Genomic DNA, 7,664 nt, shown 5'->3' on the forward strand with positions numbered 1-7,664 from the left:
GTGCGTGCCCTGCTAGGGCACTGTAGCATGTGGAAAAAAAAATGGGCACGTTTGGCGGATGCGAAGCGGAGACATGCGACCGAGGGTCCCCTCCGCCCATACCGAAACCACCCCCTTCCACATCAAGTACCTGAGCGGTTTGACGGATCGCACCCAACTTTTGCCAGCGCATGTGGCGCCCCACCCGGGCACCCCACGGCCAAAATGAACGAAATCCGACAACGAACGCACGTTGCGTCACGTCCGGGCAGTATTTTCGGGGTTTTCGGTCCGGAAAATCGTAGAAAATCCATACGGACTCGAAACGGGACAAATTTTTGCGGGCGTGCCCTGCAAGGGCACCGTTGATGGGGTTATGTACCTAGGGTAGGGTCATGGACCTGTCCCAAGTAACTTACCCTAGGACATCCCTAGAAGAGGTCGCCTTCCAGTCGACCAACGAGGATTCACTCGACTGGCATGAAGGACTCGACCACGAAGACTCACTCGACCACCAGGAGGTCAAGAGGCACTCTGCACCGCAACGGCCTGTAATTAAGTAGACTTTATGATAGTAAAGGCACTTTATGTGGGGCGTTACCAGTAACGCCCCAGACTTAACTCACCTTAAACCCTCTCCTACGTGGGCTGGCTGGGGTCCTGGCGCACTCTATATAAGCCACCCCCCTCCACAGGCAGAGGGGTTCGGCACCTTGTAATCTATACATTCATAATCCACTCGACCGCCTCCGGGCTCCGAGACGTAGGGCTGTTACTTCTTCCGAGAAGGGCCTGAACTCGTACATCCTTTGTGCTTACAACCTCTCCATAGCTAGGACCTTGCCTCTCCATACCTACCCCCCACTCTACTGTCAGGCTTAGAACCACGACAGTTGGCGCCCACCGTGGGGCAGGTGTTTTAGCGATTTTGTGGAGAAGTTGCGATTCTTCCGAGTACTCTCATCATGGTGTCTGCTGGAGTTTTGGTCGAGGGTCAAGAAATCCGTCTCGGCACTCTCACCTTCATCGCCGACGACTCCGCATGGCTCCAGGAGGCTCCACTCGACGTAGATGCGCTCCCCGTCCGCGGTGCGACGCATTTTCGCGCGTGTGTCCGCGGCGTTTTGCTGCGACAACCGTCGACCCAATATCGGTCGGCTCCTCCATCGTCCGCCCTCCCGGTCTCCCGCCAGCACAAGCGCTCAGGCCGGTCGAGGCTTCAGCGATGGGTGAGTCACGCGGTGGCTCGCCAATCGGCCACTGCACAAGTTGCGGCAATCGAGCCCAACGAATTTCTCTACGGCTTGTTCGATCAGTCGACTAGCTCCGGAGAGACTGCATCCGAGTGCGGAAGCAGTGATCCAGCGGCGGAAATCTTGATGGTCGACGGGCCCCACAGCCCTCCTGGCTTCGCCCGTGGTGGTGGAGCAGGTGACGGCGGCGACCCTGCACGAGGCTACGAAGAGTACCAGCCCGAGCCACTCGACTCTCTGCAAAGAGAAGAGCTTCGCCGCAGGAACGAGGATCCCCTGCGTATTCCCATCGCAGGAGAAACCCCTGAGGCTCGTGCCTTGGAGGAGGCGCGTCTGGCCAATTTGGCCGAGCGCACTCGACTGGAGAACCTTCAGCGAACACTCGACGAGCGCGCGCGGCAACGAGTTCCCGACACCAGTCGACGTCAACTCTTCCCGCCGACTCAGGTATATCGAACCCCAATTCAGAATTTAGCAGCTGCGACCCGTATAGCAGAGTCCATTCAGCCTTCGCAGTCGGAAGCTGGCAGAGGTTTGCTGCAGATCAGGGATCTGCTCCGGGCAGCAGGAGATCAGAATTCAGCCGTGTCTCAGTCGCGCAACAGAATTCACAGTCGATCTGTCACTGTGAATACGGTTCAGTCGGCTCACAGCCCCAGATCGCCTCCGCGGCGCGAAAGGCGTGAGAATCGGCGGGATCAATATGGCGACAGACTCGACCGAGATGATAGGCGTCGAGTGCCCTATTCCCCTCCGAGGGGTGGGTCTTACGCTCCTCGGCAGCCAGATGATAGGCGTCAATACAGTACAGGGCGTAGGGTTCCAGTTGACCCCAGAGAGCCAGGCTTCGACGCGCGATCCATTATCGTGCAAGGGTTGGTCGACCGGAACAGAGCCCATCGAGGCGCACTCGACAGAGATGTACCCACGAGCAGTCGAGTACATGTTTCTGGTCCTGAATGTTTCAGCAGGGCTATCAGAGCCACAATTATTCCCCCCAATTTCAGGTTGGCAACAGGAGTCAGCAAGTTCACTGGTGAGTCTAAGCCTGAAACTTGGCTTGAAGACTACCGAGTGGCAGTTCAGATCGGTGGTGGGAACGACGAGGTGGCCATGAAGCATTTACCCCTCATGTTGGAAGGTTCTGCCAGGGCATGGTTGACTCAATTGCCTCCTAGCAGCATTTACACTTGGGAAGATCTGTCCCGAGTGTTCGTCAGAACGTTCGAAGGGACTTGCAAGCGACCAGCGGGATTGACAGAGTTGCAAGTCTGCGTGCAGAAAACCAATGAGACTCTCAGAGAGTATATTCAGAGGTGGATCACTTTGCACCACACTGTGGAAAATGTCTCTGACCATCAGGCAGTATGCGCCTTCAAAGATGGTGTCAAGAACAGAGAACTGAGTTTGAAATTTGGTCGAACCGGTGACATGACCTTGAGTCGGATGATGGAGATTGCTACCAAGTACGCCAACGGCGAAGAAGAAGACCGACTCCGAAGCGGCAAGCACAAGCCGAGTCAGTCGGAAAAAGGAAACACCAGTCGGAAACAGAAGCGGAAGGCTGAACCGGCAGCTCCTGGAGAGGCTCTGGTCGTGACTCAAGGAAAGTTTAAGGGGAAACCAAAAGGATCCTGGAACCCCAAGAAGGTAAAAGATAAAGAAGGGAACGACGTGATGGATATGCCGTGTCACATTCACACAAAGAAAGATGAAGAGGGGAATATCATTTACCCAAAGCACACCACTCGCCAATGTCGACTCCTGATCCAGCAGTTTCAGGGAAAACAGTCTAAGGACAAGGAGAGGGAGCCGGACAAGGCCGAAGACAAAGAGGACAGTGAGGGAGGATATCCGCATATCAACTCCACTCTGATGATCTTCGCAGATGTGGAAAGCAGAAGTCGACTGAAAGTGATTAACCGAGAGGTTAACATGGTTGCCCCAGCAAAGACAAATTATCTGAAGTGGTCTCAAACACCCATCACATTCGACCAATCTGATCACCCGACTCATATTGCCACCCCTGGGAGGCAAGCTTTGGTGGTCGATCCAGTTGTCGAAGGCACTCGACTGACAAAGGTGCTGATGGACGGTGGAAGTGGGCTGAATCTGTTATATGCAGACACGTTGAAAGGTATGGGCATTCCGATATCCCGACTGAGCACTAGTAACATGAGCTTCCATGGAGTTATACCAGGGAAGAAGGCCGAGTCACTCGGCCAGATAGCTTTGGACGTAGTGTTTGGCGATTCAAAGCATTTTCGCAAAGAAAAGTTGACGTTTGAGGTCGTGGATTTTCAAAGTGCATATCATGCCATTTTGGGAAGACCAGCCTATGCACGGTTCATGGCTCGACCATGTTACGTGTACCTCAAATTGAAGATGCCCGGTCCCAAAGGTGTGATCACTGTCACCGGTGATAGGAAAAAGGCAGAGGAGTGCTTTCAGAAGGGCTCCAAAATTGCCGATTCCCAAGTGACAGCGGTCGAGTTTGAAGAATACAAGCAAAACGCAGATCCGAGTGACTTGCTGCGATCCAAGAAGCCCGCCACAGAATCTGCATTCCAGTCGTCCGGTGAGACGAAGCCTGTTCACATTCACCCGACCGACCCCGAAGCAGCTCCGACCCGCATCACCACAACACTCGACCCAAAATAGGAAGAAGCGCTCATCCAGTTCCTCCATGAGAACTGGGACATTTTTGCATGGAAGCCCGCTGACATGCCAGGTGTTCCCAGGGGACTGGCTGAGCATCGCCTAAGAGTCGACTCGTCTGCAAAGCCAGTCAAAGAACATCTTCGGCGGTCCGCCGTCCAGAAGAGAAAGGCCATCGGTGAAGAAGTGGCTCGACTGTTGGCGGCAGGATTTATCCGAGAGATATTCCACTCCGAGTGGCTCGCTAATGTCGTCATGGTTCCTAAGAAGGACAAGTCGCTCCGAATGTGCATTGATTTCAAGCACATCAACCGGGCCTGCCCGAAATATCACTTTCCTCTCCCTCGCATAGATCAAATTGTTGACTCGACCGCGGGATGCGAGAGGTTGTCTTTTTTAGATGCTTACTCCGGGTACCACCAGATCCGTCTGTATGGGCCCGATGAAGTAAAAACAGCTTTCATCACTCCATTCGGGTGCTTCTGCTATATCACCATGCCATTCGGCCTCAAGAATGCCGGAGCCACATTTATGCGAATGATCCAGAAGTGTCTACTCACTCAAATCAGTCGGAATGTGGAAGCTTATATGGATGATATTGTTGTCAAGTCACGAAAAGGTTCCGACCTGCTCGCTGACCTCGCCGAAACATTTGCCAACCTCAGAAGGTATGATATCAAGCTCAATCCATCAAAGTGCACATTTGGAGTTCCTGGTGGCAAGTTACTCGGTTTTCTCGTTTCCGAGCGGGGAATCGACGCCAACCCAGAAAAGATTGGCACTATTCTCCGAATGAAACGCCCTGTGCGAGTGCACGATGTCCAGAAGCTTACTGGATGCTTGGCCGCATTAAGTCGATTCATCTCACGACTCGGTGAAAAGGCATTGCCTCTTTACCGACTGATGAAGAAGGCTGACAAGTTCGAGTGGACTCCAGAAGCTGATGCAGCGTTTGCCGAGCTAAAAGCTCTGCTCTCCACCCAGCCGGTGCTTGCTGCTCCAATCAGCAAAGAGCCTCTGTTGCTCTACATCGCAGCCACAGGACAAGTCGTCAGTACTGTGCTAACGGTCGAGCGGGAAGAAGAAGGGAAAGCTCTCAAAGTTCAGCGTCCAGTGTATTATTTGTCTGAAGTCTTGACTCCATCCAAGCAGAGATATCCTCATTATCAGAAGCTTGTGTATGGAATATACATGACCACAAAGAAGGTTGCTCATTATTTCTCTGACCATTCAATCACAGTCGTCAGCGACGCTCCACTATCAGAGATTTTGCACAACAGAGATGCAACTGGTCGAGTGGCCAAATGGGCGATTGAACTTCTTCCCCTTGATATCAAGTTTGAGGCAAAGAAAGCCATTAAGTCCCAGGCAATAGCAGATTTCCTCGCCGAGTGGATCGAACAGCAGCAGCCGACTGAAGTTCACTCGGAGCATTGGACCATGTTTTTCGATGGTTCTAAGATGTTGAATGGTTCCGGTGCTGGGGTTGTCCTGGTTTCCCCCAGAGGAGATAAGCTCAGATATGTGCTCCAGATTCACTTTGATTCTTCCAACAATGAGGCAGAATATGAGGCCCTCCTATATGGGTTGCGTATGGCCATTTCACTCGGCGTCCGTCGCCTAATGGTCTATGGCGACTCGGATTTAGTGGTCAATCAGGTGATGAAAGAGTGGGACGTGAGAAGCCCAGCCATGACTGGATACTGCAGTGCAGTGAGGAAGCTGGAGAAAAAGTTCGAGGGGTTGGAGCTCCATCATATACCCCGACTGAAAAATCAAGCAGCTGATGATCTAGCAAAGATAGGTTCCAAGAGAGAAGCCATTCCGAGTGGTGTGTTCTTGGAGCATATACACACTCCGTCAGTCAAAGAAGATCCTTTCACCGAAGAAACTCCGCAGCCCAAGAGTGCCACAGATCCGACTGAAGTTGAAGTCCCAGCGGTGGTCGACTTGATCATGGAGGTTTTGGTAGTCATTCCCGACTGGACGATTCCGTATGTCGCATATATCTTGAGGAAAGAGCTTCCGGAGGATGAGGAAGAGGCTCGACAGATCGTCCGTCGATCTAAGGCCTTTACCGTCATCAAAGGACAATTATACAGAGAGAACACGACTGGAGTCGGTCAGAAGTGCATAACACCAGAAGAAGGTCGACTCATCCTCAATGATATTCACTCGGGGACCTGTGGTCATCATGCGTCCTCCCGGACCATCGTGGCCAAAGCATACCGAGCCGGATTTTACTGGCCCAAGGCGAATGAGATGGCAAAGGAGATAGTGGATAAGTGCGAGGGATGTCAGTTCTACTCGAATATGTCGCACAAACCTGCGTCAGCTTTGAAGACCATCCCACTCGTCTGGCCTTTTGCAGTTTGGGGGCTGGACATGGTCGGCCCTTTGAGAACAGGACGAAGTGGCTTCACGCATGTACTGGTGGCAGTCGACAAGTTCACCAAGTGGATCGAGGCTAAACCAATCAAGAGCCTCGACACCGGTACTGCTGTTAGCTTCATCAGGGAACTAATATTCAGATATGGAGTCCCGCACAGCATCATTACGGATAATGGGTCGAACTTTGACTCAGAGGAATTCAGAACCTTCTGCAACTCCCAGGGCACACGGGTCGACTACGCATCAGTCGCCCATCCGCAGTCGAATGGACAAGCAGAACGAGCTAATGGACTGATTCTCAAGGGACTGAAGCCGCGACTGATGCGCGATCTCAAACACGCGGCTGGGGCTTGGGTCGACGAACTTCCATCTGTACTCTGGGGACTGCGGACCACGCCCAATCGGTCGACCGGAAGAACTCCATTCTTCTTGGTCTATGGAGCCGAAGCCGTCTTGCCGAGTGATCTTCTCCACAATGCTCCTCGAGTCGAAATCTACAACGAAGCAGAAGCTGAACAAGCGCGGCAGGACGCAGTCGACCTTTTAGAGGAAGAAAGGGAGATGGCTCTGATCCGGTCGACCATCTACCAACAAGATCTGTGCCGTTTCCACGCCCGAAATGTGAGAGGTCGAGCCTTCCAGGAAGGGGATTTGGTTCTCCGAGTGGATCAGCACAAACCACACAAGCTTGCTCCTTCTTGGGAAGGCCCCTTCATCGTCACCAAGGTTCTCCACAACGGGGCGTACCGTCTTTACAACGTCGAGCATAATATCGACGAGCCCCGAGCTTGGAACGCGGAGCTACTCCACCCATTTTACACTTAAGTTTTATCACTCGGATGAGTTGCAATAAAGTACTTCTGTAGTTCATGGGTTTAGAAATAATTGTGTCATCACTTTTTATTTTTGTCCACATAAAAACTCCCCCTCAGTGGGTGGCTTAGCCGCGAATCCGTTTCGCCTAAGTTTGTAAAAATCCTATCGAGTGGTGAGCCAGACTCTCACTCGGAGGCTTAGCTGCGAATCCGTTTCGCCTAAGTTTATCAAAATCCTACCGAGTGGTAAGCCAGCCTTCCACTCGGGGGCTTAGCTGCAGTCCAAGGACTCGCCTAAGTTTATCAAAATCCTACCGAGTGGTAAGCCAGTCTTCCACTCGGGGGCTTAGCTGCAGTCCAAGCACTCGCCTAAGTTGTGAAAATCCTACCGAGTGGTAAGCCAGTCTTCCACTCGGGGGCTTAGCTGCAGTCCAAGCACTCGCCTAAGTTATAAAAATCCTACCGAATGAAGAGCAACCCTCTCACTCGGGGGCTTAGTTGCAGTCCAAGCACTCGCCTAAGTTGTGAAAATCCTACCGAGTGGAGAGCGATCCTCGCACTCGGGGGC

Source organism: Triticum aestivum, chromosome 6B (assembly GCF_018294505.1).
Source record: "Triticum aestivum cultivar Chinese Spring chromosome 6B, IWGSC CS RefSeq v2.1, whole genome shotgun sequence".
In the NCBI taxonomy this organism is placed as follows: domain Eukaryota; kingdom Viridiplantae; phylum Streptophyta; class Magnoliopsida; order Poales; family Poaceae; genus Triticum; species Triticum aestivum.